The 21,403-nt window shown below is 41.7% G+C and overlaps 1 pseudogene; it reads left to right on the forward strand.

Annotated features, from left to right (window-relative positions):
- The first annotated feature begins 4,175 nt into the window (after positions 1-4,175).
- Positions 4,176-21,403, forward strand: part of LOC101827363 — a 30,623-nt pseudogene continuing 13,395 nt past the window's right edge.

Raw genomic sequence — 21,403 nt, forward strand, 5'->3', positions numbered from 1 at the left:
TTCTCCAAGGCCTACCAAAAATACAACAGCACGTCTTGGGCTATTCTCTCTAGGTGGCAATGTCCTATAAAGACTTCTCCCAGGGCTAGGTGTTGGTGGCCCACGCCTTTAATCCCAGCACTCGGGAGGCAGAGGCAGGTGAATCCCTGTGAGTTCGAGACCAGCCTGGTCTACCGAGTGAGTTCCAGGACAGGCTCCAAAACAATACAGAGAAACCCTGCCTTGAAAAAAAAAAGACTTCTCCCAGTTTTATGCTGGGGGAAAAGACAACACAAAGGATTATAGCCTGTTTAAAAGCTACAGGAGTTCTAGAACTTTTCAAAGATAGTGTGGGTTGGGGGCCTTCTGATACTCAAAGCTGTTCCTTTTAATTCATTGGTGTGAAAGCGAGAGCCTCACAGCAGTATCCATCCTCTTCTATGCCACGATATGAAGGGACAAGAAAAGCCAGTATTGTTACCCTGTTGTCTCCTGACAATAGTCTTCCTTCACTAAGAATTTGCTTGGTTATTTATTCATTATAGATTTACACATGGGAACTTGAGAGGGGGAGAAAGGAGGAAGAGTGGGGAGAAAGCAGAGGAGGCAGACAGACAGACAGACAGCAGACAGACAGACAGCTCTTGATTACCAGGAAGGGCCCCAGAAAATAAGTTGCCCCATTTATCTTTTAATGGAATCATTATCTGTTGTGAAATTTAATTGACGTGCAGAGAAGTGCTATATTTGCTAGAATTTAACCAATTATTTTAAGGCCAATTATGTGTCAAGTCAAACAATACCCTAGTTGAACAGCAGTCCTCTTTTGACCTCCCAGTGCTGTCAGACCTTCTCCAGAGCCCCTCCTGCCCCAGCATTACCCTGAGGGCGCCTTTGTGTTAGTCACTCTATTGCTAACTTTCAGCATTATCTTGTGAATGTGACTCCATGATCAGTTCTTATTTTGCCCACTTTCATTCTTCACTGAAATCAGACATGGTGTTCAGTCCTATCTAGCTTCATTCATCCAACCTTTTCTTTGGCGTTTTATCTGTGTGACTAGGGGATCGGGAGCTATAATGCATTAATTTTCAGTGTTCAGAAATAGTCACAAACATGCAACTAACAGCATGCTCATCCTCCATTCTTCCCTTGTCAGCCCTCTTGGCTGTTTGGACCCTTAGAGCAACACTGGCATGGACAGGCATGCATCCTGTATTGTGGGCACATGGACTCATTTCTCTATGGTCCCTGGGAAAGAATCTGTGGATTATAAGTGTATTGTACCTTTGGCTATATTTAACAATGCTAAATGCTTTCCAGACTGATGCCTCTGCTCCACACTGCCACCAGCTGTGCCCTAGTAGTCCATCATATTGCCCTTGTCACCATGCTTGGAATTGTCAGATCCTTTTAGAAGTGGCATTATCAGGCGATGTCTGCATTTGAACCTGGAGCTCAAATTCTCCTTGGTCTTAATAATAGAAACTCTGAAGTCAGCTATCAGGAGATGAAAGCTGAAGGATCAGAGAAGCAGAGAAACCAGACACCAGAGAGTTCTTACCTTACCAATGCTTAGACTAAAGGGGTGATCCTGTCCTTAAGAGGCCTCCTCAGAATGCATCCTCAGACTTCCCTGAGCTCCTGTCTCCTCCCACCTTATATTCCTCTCTCCACCCAGCCGTGTCACTCCTGTCCCCACCTCCCTAGTACTGGGATTGAAGGTGTGTGATTCTAAGTCCTGGGATCACCTTTGTGTGAGCTCTGTTTTTCTTTTAGACAGATTCAGTCTCATATAGCCCAGGGTGGCCTTGAACTCAAAGAGATCCGTCTACCTCTGTCTCCTGAGTGCTGGGACCAAAGGTGTGTGCCACCACTGCCGGGTTTCTATGGCTGACTAGTGACTTAGCTCTGCACTCTGATCTTCAGGCAAGCTTTATTTGTTAGATCACATACACAGTACTACATGAACAATTTGTTTTGTGTGCAATGAAAGTAAACCTCAATATTTTCCTTGCAGACTTCTAGAAGGAAGAGTATTGCTGACTTTGGATTTGGTTTGTTTGAACTTGATGCCTAAACTCATAGAGTTATTGTGAATATTAAATGTGTAATTCACACAGCATTGAGAATAGTGCCTGGAGATAATGAGGACTGTATAAATGCTCATGATTATTGTGATGACTAAAACAAAAGAATGTCTGGGATCAAATATTGGTAAAAATGAATGATGTACTAAAGGAAAATAAAAGTATTTATTGATGCAACAATTGAAGACTCAGGATCGACGAGAGTGCAGGGCGAAGTTCACTGCTGAGGAGGAAAGGGATGTGGAAAGTAGAAGCCTCAACATGGCAGGTGCTGTGGTAGTCCTGAGGCAGGACAGAAAGACAGGGAAATGATGGGAACATGATCAGGGACAGGAACCTGTCACCTGGAGTGTCCTTAAATCATCTCTCCAGCTGAGAAGCAAGTACCTCAGCACACTGAACAGCATTCACTGTTGGGCTGCGAACATGGAATTGATATTATTTTCATATTTAAATGCATTTTGTTAAAGTAGCAATAACTTATGCCAAAGGCCGTGGTAGGTCACTTTGGGTGGGACCTCATTTTGCTCCTCAAACATTGCCTGAGAATCTCAAACAGAACTCTTTACAGTAAAGACACCGACTTCTGTGTCCCTGTGAGTTAGAATTTTTATAGGATTTATTCCTACCAGGTGCCCCTCGAGAGAAAACCAGTGATAAGATAGTGTGGTGATCTGAATGCTCCCACCACCATAGGCTCTTATGTTTGAATGCTTGATCACCAGTTGGTAGAACTGTTTGGGAAGGATTAGGAAGTGTGGTCTTGTGGAAGATGTGTCACTGGGGTGGGTTTGAGGTTTCCAAAGCCAATGCCATTGTCATTCACAGTTAGCTCTCTCTGCCTCGCGCTTGTGGATCAAATTGTGAGCTCTCAGCTATGGATCCAGTGCCATGCCTGCCTGCTGCCCATGCTCTCCTGCCATGACGGTAATAGACCCACCATCTGAAACCATGAGCACCAATAAACTCTGGGGCAAGCTGCCTTGGTTGTGGTGTCTCTTCACCACAATAGAAAGGTAGCTAAGACAGATAGCATCTTCTCAATCCTATACGTGACTATTGTAAAACCAGTGGACTGTGACTCACGCTTAGGTATTTCTGCCTTTTTTGTTGTTTTCAGGGATTCTTTTTCTCCTAAGTCTTGTGCTCAATCTGTATTCAAATATCTTTAATAAAATCTCCAACTCTGCTTCCTAAGCAGGTTAGTCTTAACATTCTTTTCTGTGTCTTAGCCAGGAATCCTGTTTTAGACTGAGGCAAAGTCCCTGAAATTCTAGGAAAATGCCTCAAGCTGTTGAAAGTAACAGTAGGTTGCTATGTATGTACCCTAAAAAGTTCACAGTTTTATGCACAGAGGGAAGCTGTGAATTAAAAACTGATAACAAGCAATAAGAGCAAAGAGGGCTTTATATTGATAATAGCTGCTGAGAGGGGCATCATAGTTTCAATAGGAGTTAAAAACATAGATATGGGAGAAAGAATATTCCAATCAGATGCAAAACTTTAAGGAAACAGTGAAGTGTGAGCAAACGGAGTCTCAACGGAGTAAGCCTTAGACTTGCAGTAAATACTTTAGCTGTCTTCTCGAAGATCTTAGCAAGCAGAAGAAAATCAGTCTGAACATAGATTCCAAAAGGAATCTATTTATTCCCGGTCTGACAGGGCTATAACTAACTACAGTTTTAATCAGAGTACCCTAGATTTTGACAGGGTAAAGATAAGCTGTGAGGTACGGATTTAACTGGAAGGAAAAGGAGAAAATATTAGTGTCTGACCAAATCTAACTATCTCCGAAGAACTAAGACTAAGTGTGTTGGCTTTGTTTTCAGGTGGCTGTGGGTCTTGTCCTGGCTCTGCTTCTTCTGTCTTCTCATATTCAAATCAACAAGAGCAGGAAGAACTTTCTCCCCTATAGCTAACCCATTCTCTGTTTTCCAGACAGATAAGTGCACAGTGCAAAAACCCTTTCAAGGCCCCTTTGTATGGAACGACCACTAATAAATAGGTGATTAAACAAACCAGACAAAAGTTGCTGAGACTATTAAATAGGAACAGGGGAGTAATGTGATCATATTTGGCCACCAAGATGGCATGTGGGGTTCTGCAATGGAGGTGGTGAAGGCTGAAGGTGATGACTTGAGCATTTGGGAGGCTGATGACGTCATGGACCCAGATAGGAAACACAGACGGATTGAACAGGTTTGGGGCCAGATGAATTTCAATTGGACACGCTGAGTTTGTGGTACTGGCACTCTATCTCCACAGAAAGGTTGACCAGGCAGATGGATGAGCAGGTCTGTAGGAGGCACAATACCCTGCACACAGCTTCCCCATCAATGTTTATTCAATACAAAATAAACAAAGGCGAAACCAGTTTCCATGTTAGCATTCCCACAGTGATATTTACTGGTTGGGTCCTTGCCGAAGTGAGGCTTGAATATATCCAACTTAAAAATAATTGCTTGCCACTTCTGTGCCCTCCCATATGTTCTCCATCTACTGCCTAATCCAATCTTGTTTTAAAAAATCAAAGATCTTGAGTGTTTAAAACTGTGACTATTCAAATACACTGTTGCACTACCTTGACAATATTAGTTACTGGAAAGACAAGCCTTATTAAGAATATTTGCAACTCTGTGCAGTAGCAAGGGCCATGAATTCAGCCTTGACATGATGCACTTCCAACTTCATTGTGTTATGACTACTACCTTTGGTCCTCTGGCTTCATAGACTTTGTCCTGTCAGAATATATTAGACAGTGGATTCCCACTTGGGGGTTGCAGAAGTACACATAGTATACATACAACTGTGGTTGTTCAAATAGAAGAAGATAGCTTGTACTTTCCCACCCCCAATCCCATATTGAATACTGTGTGTAGCATTTTAACAAAGTCCAACTAGAAATATCTATTGAATCTGAATGCATGTTGATGCTCACAAATCACATCTTTGAACAGCATCCTATGGATACATGCACCCTGATCATTCCCACTATGATATTGTTTCTGGTTACCTCCCAACCCCAGAGAAGACAGACATCTCATGCATCTTTGGCTCCCTCCCCTATTCCAGTTCAGTGCTTTACATAGAAGACAACTCAAATTAAGCTCATTAAGCACATGGTCAAAGGTGTGTGTGTGTGTGTGTGTGTGTGTGTGTGTGTGTGTGTGTGTGTACTGAGAGGTCAGATACACTGTGATCCCCATGCTGAATGCTCATCTCATTTCTGTTTGTATTATGTACTACAGTAGGGGGTCACCAGATCAATTACAAATTGTGACCATTCACAGGGCAGGGGAGAACAATGCCATGCATTTCCCCCATAATTAAGAAAACTAACATCTGACCATGGCGTTTGTTCTTTCTCTCATTTGCACTCTGAAGGATTCTCTGCTACTTTGTAAGTTTTCAAGAAAGAGCTCTTTCACCCCCCAACTCTGCTCATCGTAGCCAGGTGCTCACAACACCATCACACAGGGTTCTCTGACTCATGCTTTCAAAAGTGGAGCTGCATAATAGGATCTATTCTGCTCTGACTAATTTCTCCTCAACACATGTTGACTCATTAGAAATTGTGAGAAGAAACTTAGCAAAAGTCATTGACTTTTATTGCTTCCCTTGCAGGAAAAAAAACCCACACACCTTTTTTCTTCTTTATAACAAATTAATTGCACACTGGGTACCATATAATTCCACAACCCCTACAAGGGTACCTGCTAGGAAAAAACACTCTTTTTGGAAGTCATAAAAATTAATACATGAGGGAAAATCTTAGCATGTTGTTATGGCAGGAAGTAGAGGTGCTCTGGTAGGTTGAGGGGCTCCTTTGAAGAGTAATGGGAAGACATCAGTGAAGGGCAGAGAATAACCAGGAAGGGTTGGGGTGAGAAGGGAAGGGGGCTTGAGAACACAACAGAGTAATGTTCTGAAGCACATCACACTATCGGTGCCAGAGATTCTGACCATTGGGCCTTTTACTTGTGCCTTTAACCAATTGTCATTTGTGGTGTTTTGCTTCCAGACAAACACTCTTTTTTTTTTTTTTTTTTTTTTAAAGCAGAAGGATCCCAACTTTTTTTTTTTTTTGGTTTTTCGAGACAGGGTTTCTCTGTGGCTTTGGAGGCTGTCCTGGAACTAGCTCTTGTAGACCAGGCTGGCCTCAAACTCACAGAGATCCACCTGCCTCTGCCTCCCAAGTGCTGGGATTAAAGGCGTGCGCCACCAACGCCCAGCCAGACAAACACTCTTATCTTAGGGAGGAGAGTGGTTCGGGGAGAGCTATGGAAATGTGTCTCTGCCATTTATCCCCTTCAAAGTTCAGTTCAAACTCTATTTCTCTGCATCCCATTCACATCGCCCTTAGGACTCTTTCTCTTCTACCAATCTACATGGTACCTCTATCTTTAACGTGTAGTACCATACAAGCATACCAAAAAGCAATGGCTTAAAAAAATAAGCCACTTTGTGCTTTTGGTCTGTGAACTACGAATTTAAACAGGGCTTGTCTCTGCTGTGTAGCATCATCTAGAAACAGGTCGGCTGGGGTTGGAGGACCCAACATGGCTACATCATATGCCTGCTGCCTCAGCTGAGCAGTCTGGAATAGCTAGAGGATGCTTCAACCCCATTATCAGGATGGGTGATGGAGCATTTTGGTAAAGTAACTCAAATCTTGAACAGAACAAAATGGGAAGTTCTCAGTCTCTTCAGTCCCATGTAATGAGATGAAGTAGTCAGATTTCTGTCATAACCTCTGGGCCAAAACAGGTCATAAGTGCAGCCTACACTCAAGGGAAAGGAAAACAGACTGCACCTCTTGATTCAAGGAGTGCCATGCCCAGATAGGGAAGGCAGAGTGGTGGCTTCCAATGTTCTTTTAGTGTTTGTTGACTTATCATATAATTAGCTGACTATCTCTTTCCCTGTGTGCTTCCCATGATCAGGGATCAGATTATTTGAACAAACTAATAGATCTATGAAGACTGGAGGCAGTGAAGAAGTTTCCTGGGTAGGCCAGTGGTTATGGAACCACATATTACAGGTTTGATTCCCATGTATTCGCAAATTCCAAATGTGTACCTGAACCCATGTTTCTCTGAAGCTTGGATATAGTCTGTCCTAATTCAGACAGCTATTGTTAGAACGAACATGTTACTATTGCAATTGTAAGCACTTAACATATGAAGGGAGGGCAAGTCTCATCTTGATTTTCTTAGACAGGCAGTGATGGTACACACCTTTAATCCCAGAATTCAGGAGGCAGAGGCAGGCAGATCTGAGTTCAAGGTCAGCCTGGTCTGCAGAGCGAGTTCCCGCACAGCCAGGGCTACACAGAGCAACCCTGTGTCAAAAAGCACAACAACAATAACAATGACAATGACACATTATTCCTTACTCTCTTAAATATTCAAACACATTTCAAAAAACCTCATGATGCATTTGAGGAAAAGGGTATCTCAATCGGTGGTTACAATATTTTAAACACAGCCTCATTGAACCATGTTACAACAAATGCTATAAGAGTGTAGCAGAGTGTTAAGAAAGGACAGAATTCTCAGGGAGCCCTTAGACACAAATGCACATGTGCATATCAAGCTAAGGGTCCAGTTGTACCAGCAGCTATCGCCCTGTAGGGTCGGCTCTCACACCATAGCTGACGCATCCTTAGAGAACCATGGCAAACCATATCTAATAGGTGCACACTAGAGGAGAGAGAAACAAAGTGGGGGGATGCTTCATGTGAGGCCCTTGGTATTATAAAGAGCAGAGGACCATCCATCCTGAGCAAATTCTAACTCAGTCAACTTCCTGTGCATGACGATGCAGAGCAAGCCTTAGCCTTTCTTCATGCAGTACCTCTACATCCTCCTGGTCCGGCTTCCATGTGGATTGACTGCTCTGTGTCAGCCCTTTCACTATTCTGAAATTCACTTCCAGGTGAAACACAAATTCAAAACTATCTGTATAATACTTTAGCTGCAGTACAAAGGGCAGTGAAGAGAAGGTGATTTTAGAACAAAATAACGTGTCTTAGTGTGTAAATGTGTGGGCACAGCTCCACTACAGTGAGAATAATGTGAACGGAGGGAAATGATAGCACACACTTCAGATCCAGAAGGTGGATGTTATAAAGTAGTGGTTGGCTAAGGTCACTCCATTTAAGTTATTTTTCATGTTTTAAAAATAAAAAGTGATATGAATGCATAACAAAATATATCATAGAATTCAACATTTCCTAGTATTCAAGTATATGTGTATGTTTATATATGTATGCATACTCTGTAAATTTATGAGTATGTTCTACATATATAGTATAAAAATAGACAACTCACTCTTAATACTTACAGTTCCAATTAGATGAATAGTAACACATGGCAATTTCACCTAGAAAATTCAGTGCATATTACAACCACAGAAAATTACTTGATGTTTTTATATTAAAGCAAGTAAGGATCTCCGTGTGGATTACCATAAACAACTATTTTAATTACATGATTGGCTACTCAAACTAAAAAGTCTGAGACTTGAAAATTCACTTAAGATAGAAGAGTCCTTCAGTGCGTAGGACTGTCAGCCCATTGCAAGACATACTGAACCCTCGATCCCCACTGAGTGCTTCCCAAATAATGGGCATCCACAGACACCATAACTCCCCCTACACAGGGGTGTACTCCTACAGAATTCCTTATACACATGGTTAGCTTTAAAGTCAGCCCTTCCTCCCACCTTCCTCCCTCCCTCCCTTCCTTTCTTTCTTTTTTCCTTCCTCCTTTTGTTCCTTCCTTCATTCCATCCTTCATTCAATCCTTCTTTCCTTCCTTTCTTCTTTTTTGTCTTTCTTACTGCACAAATAAATAGGCTTCTAGAGGTTACGCAGGCATGTGTGTTGTATTTGATTGATGCCATCAAGCTACATGTTGTCATATTTGGTTTAAAGTTCTGCCTCATGCCTATACTTTACGAAAGAATGAAGACTAAAGGAGGCAGGAGTGAGTGAGAGTACAGAAGACACTCAGGACAGTGGAAGTGTTGTGTGTTAGAGCCCCACAGCAGACCTGTTTCCTTCTGTGGACAAACCTGTAATACACAGCACCAAGAGTGAATCCCAGGACACAGGGCTGACTCCCCAGGATTTTGAGGTGTGACAAATGTGCTGTGTTAGTGAGGAATGTACATGGTAGGAAGGCTTGGGGTTTTGGTAGGGGGAGAGGTAGCAACTGGAATAGGGGAACTCTCCATAACTTACTGTCTAGTTTTGCAGTGAATCTAAACCTCCTATAGGCGGTAAAGTCTCTTTATTTATTTTTTTACTTTTACTGATTCTTTGTGGATATCACAATGTACATTCCAATCCCACTTATATCCCCATGCCTTTGTGTCACCCTCTGCCTTTGCAACCTCCCCCCAAATCAAAACCAAATTTAATAGAAAAACTGAAAACCAAACCAACCAAGCCATACCAAACAAATTTAAAAATATTAAAGGAGAAGAATCTTGTCTTGGAAGCTGTAGCATGGCCCATTGAGTCACACAGTTTATTCTTTAGTCCATTCATCTTACTTGCAAGTGTTCGTTGCCATGAGTCATTGGTCTGGCTCGAGGCCTTTGACTTCTGATACACCACTGACGATGGGCTCACTGGACCTCTCTTGGATGTCCTGTTGTTGTCCTGTGTCCTAGGTATCCTGCAGCTTTGGATCTACAGGTTCATTCCCTTCACCTGCTTGTCATAGACCAGGTGGATGTTGGGTGGGTCAACCCCTAGCCCTGGTTCTGGGCCTGGGTTAGCTGGGTTGGTTAGTCTGCCAGCTTTCCCTCATCATCACTACCAGGGCAAGCTCTCCAGCACTGCCTTGGCCAACTTACCCAATGCAGCCTGCAGTGAGGAACAGGTATTCTATTTTTAAAGAGGCGCTAGCTTGTCTCCGTAGGTTGTGTGTGGAAGGGCCTAGTTCAGGGATGCTGAGTCAGTACTATAGATATTAGGAATTGCTGGCTCAGAGCCAGAGACGCATAGTCCACAGCATGTGACCTCTTTCTCTTCCTCACTTCCGTTTCATTTTCACTCACCTCTGGGGATGGCCACGTCTATTTTCACTTGAAGTTAGTGAGAAATGCAAGGCCTTGATGAATATAAGATGCCTTGAGCTCCTTAACTGGACTGTGCCAGTTGATACAGTGAGTACTTGGACTAGTGCCTCACATTCAAAAGGTCATAAATGCCAGTTATTACTACGGAAACATTTGCAAGAAACACAGGCTTATGAGGGTGGTGGCGGAGCTAGTCATGACTGACTTTCTGTATGATAGCAGTTTAGTTTGATCACTTACTGTTTGCCACTCTGTTCTAGAACATGCTTTGCATGGAATGCAATCTTTGCACTGAAATATTTTTTTCAGTGTTTTGGGGAAAGGATCGGGGTCAAAGAAATCACACACACACAGAGAGAGAGACAGAGACAGAGACAGAGACAGAGACAGAGACAGAGAGATCAGTGTCTTCAAGGGTGGAAACCTAGAGTCATAAGGCATCCAGAATTCCTGTTTCTGACAAGAGCCTAGATCAACTTAAGAAGAAATCACATAGTCAGGAAAGGCTGAAGTGACTCTGATGACATTTGACAGTGAAAATGAAGACAGGCCCACAAAGATTAAGAGTCAAGAGAAAACTATTCTATCAATAAAACCACCAGATGACTTTGGGGATGCAGAGCTAGAGACAGTAGGTGCCACCAAAATGGCTGAACATGAGAGTAACCTCAGGAGTTTTCAAGGTAGGTTCAGAGGACCCAGGCTTCCTTCCTGAATCCGAACTTCCATGGAAAGGCCTGGGACTTTTATTCTTTTGTAAACTTTCCACGGTCTGCTGATCAGTTTTGACCCTCACCAATAGCAGTTTTAGCTATGTGAATGTTAAGAAATCTGAATTCTCAGACCTCCTGCACTTCAAATCTTGAAGCTTGGCTCCTGCAACCCGAGTTTTCACAAACCCTGAATCCTGAATTTAAATTAGAGATGCACGGTTCCCATGCAGGGAGAAACATGTCAGCAACAACCAAGTAGGTGACCAATTGTGAAGTCAAGAGCTCTTGACATTCCCATCTACTTATTTAGTTATCTTTAATTTTCAGAGACTCTTTCAATGTTACATGTATTATGAGCATTTTGCCTGCATGTATGTATGTGTACCAGGCACAAGACTGGTGCTCATGGTGCCTAGGAGAGGGCAGTGGGGCCCCCTGACCCTGGAGTTACAGATGATTGTGAAACATGGTGTGAGTCCTGGGTGTTGAAGTTGGTCTTCTTGTGTGAACAGCAAATCGTCTCGTCCACCTCACTACCTTTTGTTTTATTTTACTTTATTTTATTTTTTGCTTTAAGATTTTTAGAGAAGATTGGGGGGGGTAGCTTTCTTCCTTTTCTTTTAAATTATGCTACTAATATAGCACTGGCCATGCTAGATATACCCAGTGCATTTTCTCAACCTCATAACAACCTGAGAGAAAGGTTGATATTATCTCTATACCCATGAGAAAATACTCCTGGAGATTTTAAATAATTTGCCCAAGGTCACACAGTTAATAAGTCGCTGAGCCGAGACGTGAGGGGAAGGGTTTTTCACACTCTGCCAGCCTGCCTCTGACACCACTCATCCTGTGTCCAGGACAATAGAACAGATGGGGAGTTCAGAAACAATGAATGCCAGCCGCCTTCCATTTGCCCCAGAAAACTAAGGTCCAGGAGTATAAAGGCAGTGTGGATCAGCACAAATTTCCAGGCTGACTGGGGGTAGAGTTGATGGAGCCCGTGTGAGCTCAGTATTCCAGCCCAGGGCTCTTTCCAAAATGCCACATTGAGACTTGTTCTCAAACTGCTGGGATACTTGTTACATAATGTTCAAATTTATGTAGGAATGTGACTAATCCACATTTTTTGCTGTTTGATCAGATGTGGAATATAAATGAGGCAAGCCCTTAATTGAAAGACTCAAGCAACGAGAGGGCTGGCGAAGGCTGGAGTACAGCCCCACAATGAAATGCAGGCTGTGGGAATATTTCCTAGTCTGTTATGGATATGAACTATAGTTTACCACATCTGTGGAGATCAGTTCCATATTACCACTAAACAGTTGCAGAGCTGTGTGGCATTCATGTCTGATTGAGTAGAGGATTTGGTAATTACTAATCTTCCCGGCTAATAGCTTCATGTGCTAGTCAAGCAAGAATTCAATGTTTGATTATCCCTACCTGTCTCCAAACAACTGTGTGCGCTGTTCAGCAAAACAGGGATCAAAGCAATCTGTTCATCACTCCAGAGTTTCTCTCTTTTAAGAAGTCATCATTTAAAATTCGTTTTTTTTTCTTTTGCTATAGAGAAGATAGCAAAGATAGCAATGAATAGAACTTACTTTCTTAAGAAACACCTGTCATTTGAAGAAGCACAAAGACTTGTAGAAGGGAAATACATATTTTAGTCACAGTTTCGTGTCCTTTTAATTATAATTATCTCAGAGCTCTGGTGTAAAAATATAGAAGATTTTACTAAAATAGATGAAACAGATCTCTCACCGATGCTGTTAAAGGCCTCTTTAATGTATGATTATTCTGAGCTGCTTTTAGTTGTTAAACCATGATCATCAAAATGAGAAACTGTTGCGGTGCCTAGGTTGTTGTCTCTGACCTGAAACTTTCAAAGGCTAATATTCTAGATGACTGGTTTACTGAAACAAGTTTTCAGGTTCCAAGTTGGTGTCCTCATGGGGTGGAAGAATGCACTGTGGTGTGGACCCACAGTTTGATGGTGACTATGCAGTGTCTGTTTCCACGTGGCACCATCTTGCTCTGCAGTCTTCTTACTCTGAGACTGTCCTAAATTCTGCTGTCTTCATCTTTGGCCTGACCAGAGAACAGATGGGTTGTAGAGCATTTCAGACAGTCACATTGGTCCCACTCTGTTCCAGTAATTGACTGAAGACCTGGACAGATAACAGGACATTGAAAATTGCAACATGGGTGAAACTATTGGGAGTGTTTCTGGGAAAACAACAAATGGCTCATTTTCTGCCTCTGATGGTTATAGCCCTGAGGCAAGTCAGCCTTAGGAAAAGATAACTTGTCCAAATGGACAGAAATAAGGAAGTCACAGAGAGGAGGGACAGAACGTGGCCTTTCCCGATGTATGCATAGCCATCCCACGTCTGTCTTTCCTGCTTATTGAGAAAATCATTTCCCTCGTGGACTCAGTCAGGCATGGTCTGCAAACCTCTCTGCTCCTCAAAATCACCTGAAGGTATGTGAAAGCCAAGCTTCTGTCTGATCCTACCCAGAGACTTGATCAGTGTGGTCAAGCCGGAAAATCTGCTTTTCAAAAGACCCCCAGATAATTCATTTTTTACATTTTAACATTAATTTATTTACCTATCTACCCTCATGTGTATATATGTGTGGGCACATGCATATCACAGCTTGTGTGTGGAGGCCATAGGACAACTTACAAAAGAGTTTCAGATCCTGGGGATCAAACTCAGGCTATCAGGCTTGGCAGCATGTATTTTGGCCCAGGATCCCAGCTGATTCAGACTTCGCTGACCTAATGGTCATATCTGGATGATCACTGATGTAAAATCAGTTGTGTCAAGAGTGTCAATGGCTTGGAGTGTGAGAACATCTTAATTTATATGTGTAGGTGCTGAGGAACACATGAAGATGCTAACACTCTGTCTTCCAGGAAGCCTTAAGCCTAATTTACCTTAAGCAGACCAGAAAGAAATATTCTTTCCTTGTATTTCTTTTCTATTAATAACGATAATCCATTAAGAACATACTGATAAAAACCATGAAGCACAGCATGTTTTTAAGGATAAATAACAAAGGTCTTAAAGTCAGAGAGTCCTGTGTTACACAAGAGTCCTATAACTCTCTGTACGTAAGCTGAGCGGTGGGGCACACACCTTTAATCTCAGCACTTGGGAGGCAGAGGTAGGTGGATCTCTGTGAGTTCAAGACCAGCCTGGTCTACAAGAGCTAGTTCCAGGACAGCCTCCAAAGCCACAGAGAAACCCTGTCTCAAAAAAAAAAAAAAACAAACCGAAAAAAAATCTGAATGTATAAATTGCTTATAGTCTCCAGGTTTTCTGATTTGTAAGTGAGAATTGAAACTCTCCTCTCAGGGTTGTATTATAAGAACTAGAATATGAAATACTTCTAGCATAGTACTTAGTGTATGGTAAATGCTTAAGGTCTATATGATTGTGTATGTATAATTATATATTTAATAGCTATTATATAATTAGATATTATATGCTACATATATGTAAGATAAGTACTTGCATAATATGCACATATATAATTTTTATTAGTTTCCTAACTACCTTAGCATAACATAAAAATAGGAAGTCTTCATTATTCAAGACTTTATCTAAAATCTTATACTTATCAAATTGTCAGCAGAAACAGGAGTTTTTAAAACACAAAAGTCTTTAACAATAAACTTAAACATACTATAGTGCCCATTTTAAGCATCCCTCTACAGCAAGCAGCATTTCTACATATCCATCATATTTGTGAATTTGAGTCTATTTCAGAAAGTGAATCCTGAATATCTGGTAGTAAAAACTCAATTGCAAATTGAGGCTAAAAAATCTTAAAAATTATCTGAGATTTTGAGAAGTTAAATAATATTGGAAAATTTGCCTGATTATACTCCAAGTCCTTGGTAAATCAGGACATGGAAGGAGAAAAATGGACGATTTGGAGTGTCAGGTGCAGCCCCTTAATCCCAGCAATCAGGAGATAGACAGGAGAATTGCCAGGTGGTTGAAGCCAGCCTGCCTTACACAGAATTACAGACTGACATTGTCACAGCTGGGTTCAGGGAAGACTGCAGCAAAGCCATGTCTCCTGGATACGGCAGGACCTGAGCATACATCCACCCACAGTTATGCTTGCCAGGTCAAGTCAGTCGGCATTCTAGCATGGCATGGGAAGGGGTTCTTGAGCCTCTATCTGTAGCTGATAGGTCCTAGGGGAGGGAGAGTTAGTTTTCTTTAAGGGAGGGGCTCCCGTTAGGTCACCCTTGCCCCAGTACATGGCCCCAAACACAGAAGTATATGATGGGCAACACACATTGGACACAATGATTACTGAATTAAAAACAGAGACAGGAAGTTGAAGTTGGATGTTGGTAGAGAAATTGAGGAGGATCTGGGAGTTAAGGGTAAATATGATCAAAATATACTGTATATAATTATCAAAGAACTAATGAAAATTTTAGAAATAAAATATTCAAAGAAAATAAGAACATGTGTAAAAATATTAAATAACATTTATTTATTTATTTGTTTATTTTACTTCCTGGTCACAGTTTCCCCTCACTCCTCTTCTCCAAATCCTTGCCACTAACCACTCCCCACAACCCCCTCCTCCTCATTTCTGTTTAGGAAAGGGTAGATCTCTCATGAGTATCAACAAGACATGGCATATCAAGTTGCAGTAAGACTAAGCATCTACCCATGTATTAAGGCTGGGCAAGGCTACAGCCCCTGTTCCCAGTGTTAGGAGTCCCTTGAAAAGACTAGGTTGTATAACTGTAACATATGTACAAAGGGCCTAGGTTAGTCCCAGGTAGGCTCCATGGTTGCTGCTTCAGTCTCTGAGCTGCTAGGAGCCCAGTTGATTTTGTGAGTTTTCTTGTGTGCTTGGCCCCTCTGGCTTCCACAATCATTTCTCCCCCTCTTCTGCAGGATTCCCCAAGTTCTGCCTAAAATTAAAAAAAAATCTAGAACTTTGCTGTGAGAAAGACTTGCTAATGGAAATGATTTGACTGTAAAAAGTCTAACAGTTAAAATAGTACCTATTTTAACAGACCCCCCCCATGACCATGTAGCAAAAGACAAGTAGGAAAATCATATTGTCTTCATAATAGATTGGCATCATATTAAATAATCAGTACTTAATTTATTCCTGAAATCAGCAATGAATAACTGATAAGATAATCTACATTTCTTAACATTTAAAAACTAAAACAAATACCTTCCCCAAGTATTCGTATCATTTTTCAAGATAAAATTCTATTTACGCTATTCTACACTACTTACTCTAAAACTTAGATCTGAGCTGTACTTGCTGCATTCGCATTTCCTAGGAAACAGAAATCAAGATAATAGCATGCTGTAAGCTGAGTGTTCACCAGCTCTGTGCTGCCCTGATCAGTTTAGTCATCATCCTTCCTAGAATTTGTATATATCAAGAAACAGCTGGTAAGGTAGGGGTAGAGGTGTTCTGTGAACATTTCAGGGAAAGTGCTTAAAAGGCAAGGTGTGGCTTGTTTCTCTCTTTCCTCCATCCTTGCTGTTTGGGATGAAGGCAGGAGCTCTGACAGCTATCTTAGATGATAAGGTAAGAGAGAATAGGAAGGTAGTGAAAAAGAATATTAGATTTCAGGATCCTCAGCCTCACCAAGACACTCACACTTTAGACTCTAGATGTTTGTCTTGAGATTTGTTAGATATCAGAAAACTAGATAACAAATATCCCAATAAGATTGTTCTTTTAGGGTTTGGCAAATAATTGCTTTTAATTACATTTAATTTTTAGTGTGTGTGTGTTCATGCATGCCACGGTGTTCTGTTGGAGGTCAAAGGACAACTTACAGGAGACAGTTCTGTCCTTCCAAAGGATGAAAGATGTGGAGGGGGAAATTGTCTCATTTTGATATTCAGTATAATGACACAAAACTAGGCAGCCATGTTCAGGTGCTTCCTACCTGATTTAGTTCTGAGATTAATATACCTCATAAGTGCCTCCCATCTACTCTTGTTTTATTGATTCCATTGGGGTTTAGCTAAGAATTTTTAAAATTATTTAATGCAATATCTGTCTATTTCAGGAATCCTGCACGTAATATTCCATGAGACGGTTGTCTGACCTCTATTTTTTAGTGAGAAAGTATTGAGGATAGGAGTACCTCATTTATGGGAGGGACTTCTTAATTTGAACCTTTCTAACATGTTGCCTTCACCATGTCTGCCTTTAATCAACTCTTCTATTAATAGTTCTTTCCATCCTCCTTCTTTTCATGTAACTCCTAGACTACACCACTGCTCACTGACATGTTACCACTGCTCCCCAGCAGCTCCCATGCTAGGACTTGAACCTAGAGTCCTGTTCATACTGGGCAAGTACTCTATCACTAAGCTATGCCTCCAACCCTCTAATACATCAATATTCTCAACCATATTTGGTTTTGGTTTTGTAAAAATGGATTGCGTTGATTTTAGTGTTAATGGGAAACAGAGGGCACGTCTACTATAAATAAGCTTTTAGCAGTTAATAGCTGCAGTCTTTGCCCACTGAGACCTTCTTCTCTTCTCCCAAGGCAGAAACTCACCAGTTTCCTCATCTTTTCTTTTAAAACCTCTTAAAAATATCCAAACACTCTCAAATAGTAACCCAAACTTCCCTGCCGCCACCCCAGGACAGCTCCATGAAATATACAATCCTATGAACAGGACGGAATTTTGAAATATATTACAAAGTGTTTAATCCCCCAGCCTAAAATGAGATAACACCTATGGGTTTGAAATATTAATCCCATTCCCCACAGTGTCTGTCTGCTGTTGGACTCAATACAATACTTAAGAGCTGACTGACCTTTTTCTGGGTATAGAGTGGACCCAAGGTGAATCTGGAGATGGCAAGGTTGATCATCATCAAATGAATGGGCAATGAAGAAGCAACTAAATAAATATTGGACCAAGCCAGTAGTTCCTTGTCCCTCCCAAATAAACGTGCACACACACACACACACACACACACACACACACACACACACACACACACATACACCACACAGATCCCAGCTGGGAAAGCCACCTGCAGCTTACAGTGTTTCCCAGCTGTTTAAATAGAAGCATCTCAGGACAGCTCCAGGCTCTCTTATCTCTTTCACAGATATCTGCCTCCTTTTGGTTCTGGGATTTAATCCTCTCTTGATCACTATCTTACCCTTCAGCCATTCTCATCCCCATTGACAGTGTAAATGTCACTTTGAAATAACTGTCCCTGCTATTTAGCTGGAGGAGGCTTACACAGGTGGTGCTGTCACAGGAGTTGACGTTGGGCTATGTGAATTCGCATTGAACAGCGTGAGGTCAATGGATAGGTGACTGCTTCATTCATCTAGTAAGAAATATTTTATAGCAGGAGAAAATAAAAAGCAACCAATCTTGTCTTGCTTCTCCCTATTCACTTTTTCCAGGATTGTAAAATCCACATTACATCATGAGGTTAAGGGGCCCTGGGTAGCAACTTAAAAGTTAAGTGCTCTGCTGTTACTTCATTTGCTTGTGTTTGCTGTACCCTGGTGCAGAGTGGAAATGTCCAAAGCTTCCAGATCCTTACTGTTGTCTAATCAGCCCCCTATCTTCCATCATTTTCACAGACCCTCTCCAAATAACTAACATTAGCATACCCTCCTCTGTGGACACACCCACAAGCTCATGTGTTCCACAGTTTTACAGCATCACTGACAAATCTGTAAAATGGTGCCTGGCTTTCTGCACAGGACTGGGAGCTAAAGGCATCAACTGGATGGTCAGCCCTAGTTGACTTTCTTCATTCTGTGTCTTGTTTACTTTTTAGCGTAGTATCACCTCACGGATTTTTGTATTGTAAGTTTTCCTTCCATTTCATTGAAAGGATTGAGTTTGAAGAGGATAAATGAACAAGACCATATTGTCTGCAATTGACTTAAAGTGCTTACCTTGGGTTCCAAAAGCATGACATAAAGGGCTGAGTTATAATTTGAAGCCACTGTCCACTGTCACATTCTAAAACCAGGTGATTTGGGTGGTGCAATATTGCATTTTAAGTGGAGCCTAAAAGGAATACCGATTAAACACCTCCACCTCCATAATGTGGTTTGCCTGCATCCTTCAAAGAGGGGAAAGGTCTGATCCTTAGGCAGGAATTCTGCAGCCCTAGGAAACATCTGTAAGAGGAATCCATTCCTTGTTGTTGTTGAAGCACGTTTCACCCTGGAGTTTTCCAAGAATGCTATTTGGTCTATATGGTAGAGTGGATAAAAAAGAGTCAAACTGCCCACAATAGACTCATTGCCAAGACGTTCAGGGTAAGTAAGGGAAAAACTGAGATTAAGTACTTCATGCTGCTCAAGAGGCAACATTCCCTTCAGACCCAGCCAGCATCACCAAGACCTGTGAGACCTTGCCCTTTAGCTGGTTCCAAAGATTGTCATTGAAAACTTGTTATTAATTCTGTTCTTGTTTAGTGGGGCCAATGATGTTGGCCTGTTCTCTTAGGCCTGCTCAGACCTGAGATCCCAGATTCTGAATTGGTGAGTGAAATCTTACAAGATGGAGTTGCAGCTTACTTGCTCTCCAAGCATGTAATTTGGTTCACGAAAACTGGAAAACAATGGTGAGACAAACCTTCCATTTCTTAACTCTGAAAAATGCCTTTATAACAACAGCAACAACAACAACAACAAAATCTAATGCCATATTACCTCTGTGTTGAATAAGCTGGTTTTGTTAGGAAAGGCATTTCCCTTGAAGTATCCAATAGATATGCCGCTTGTAATGTGTTGGTAAAAATCTACAGAGAACAATAATCTTATGTGATGTATTAGGGGTGGGCTGGTCTGGAGTGGTGGTGGGGACTAGTAAGACCCATGTCCCTGGGAACAATTCTGAGGCATTCAGGAGTTCTTAAGTATACAGACTATATGAGAGTCAACAAGTAGACAAAGAAAAACCCAGACCTTTGATGACCCCTGGTGAATAAACTAAGCACTGCATTGCAATGCAGCCAGAACCACGGGTTTCAGAGCAGTAGCCCCTAGCTGTTTCTGCTCTCCAGAAACCAGAGGGATATTTTCCCTGAGTGCCAGTTTTTCTTGTACTAGGGACATTCCTTACAAACTTGGGCACCTGCATGCCTCGAAACAACTCTCACTTTGGTGATCTCTGTCAGTAGAGATGAAATGTGTGCGCATGCACTGTTTTCCCTCTCAGCACGAGCAGTGTTATTTATAGGACGTGAGAGAATTCAGTGGCCTCCCTAAAGCCAGATCTCTAACTTGCTTTCGCGTTACAGTGTGTGTTTATACTGTTGGCGGAAGAGTTATGAAGAGTCAGTCACCGTTCTCTGTAACCCAAATTAAAGTTGAGATTGAGAGGTAGCCCCTTGTCTCTAACTCCCGAGTGCCCGCTGAAACAGCTCTTTTGGGCAGTAAATCTGGATTTTTGTAAACAGCTGTGTGTGACCAGCATGGGGTACTTGTGAGCCAAAAAACAGACTGTATGTTGTCAGCTTGCAGGAGATGAGGGAAGTCTGTTATCTAAAAGAAGGATGGAAGGAAAATGTATGCATTTTTACTGTGTACTCCAGGCATTCAGTCACAAAAGTGGCAATGCCAAGCACCCATTTGTAAGCATTCAGAATGGCACCTTCCTGGCAGCCATAAAATTATCCTATGAATGCAGCTTAGCAGTCAGTGTGTACCATAACTACTGGCATTTATGGTTTTGAATCTCGAACTAGATTTGTGCTCCCTCCCCCACCTCCTGCATTTCTATGTGTAGTTCTGACTGTCCTAGAACTCACTCTGTAGACCAGGCTGGTCTCTGCCTCCTGAGTGCTGGGTTTAAGGTGTGTGGTTCTACACCAGCTCAGATGAGCTTTTAAAACTCTCTCTCAGACTGGTGTTCTCATTACTAGGCTGTCGGAGTTTTGTTTCTCTCTTCCTTTTTGATTACCACAAACCAAAGAGTCCTTTGCTCTCAAACAAAACCGATTTAAGTTTAAAATAAAACACTGTCCCAAGCATAGAAAAATGATTGTGGTCTCTGCACAGGGATTACTGGACTCATATGGAGAGGGCATTTGTTTCTTTGTATGATTTTTAACATATTTGCAAAAAGTAGTTATCACCAATGAGACTGAGGAAATTGGCAGCTTGAGATTTTAGTCAAACCGACAGAAGTTCACAATTTCAAATACGGAATTTTAGAAGCTGCCTAGTTCAGTTGCTAACGTACCTGAAGCCTAGACTGAGGCAATACTTTTAATATGGAATAACTAAACATGCACCTGTTGCTCTCAGGTCAAGGTTTCTGCCATCCTTGTCACTGCCTCCCTCAAGAACACTGAATGTGTACATCTTTGTAGAGGCCATCTCATCACTCTTCAGAGTCTAGAGTAAACTGTTGGGTCCCAAGAGAAGGGAGGAAAGAAAATAGGAAACAGTGATAAGAATTTGAGAAACAACCCGGTGTGAAATCAATCTGTGTGATCACTAACATTTCTCTTTCA

The sequence above is a fragment of the Mesocricetus auratus genome, unplaced genomic scaffold (genome assembly GCF_017639785.1).
Source record: "Mesocricetus auratus isolate SY011 unplaced genomic scaffold, BCM_Maur_2.0 Super-Scaffold_4256, whole genome shotgun sequence".
NCBI classification, from domain to species: domain Eukaryota; kingdom Metazoa; phylum Chordata; class Mammalia; order Rodentia; family Cricetidae; genus Mesocricetus; species Mesocricetus auratus.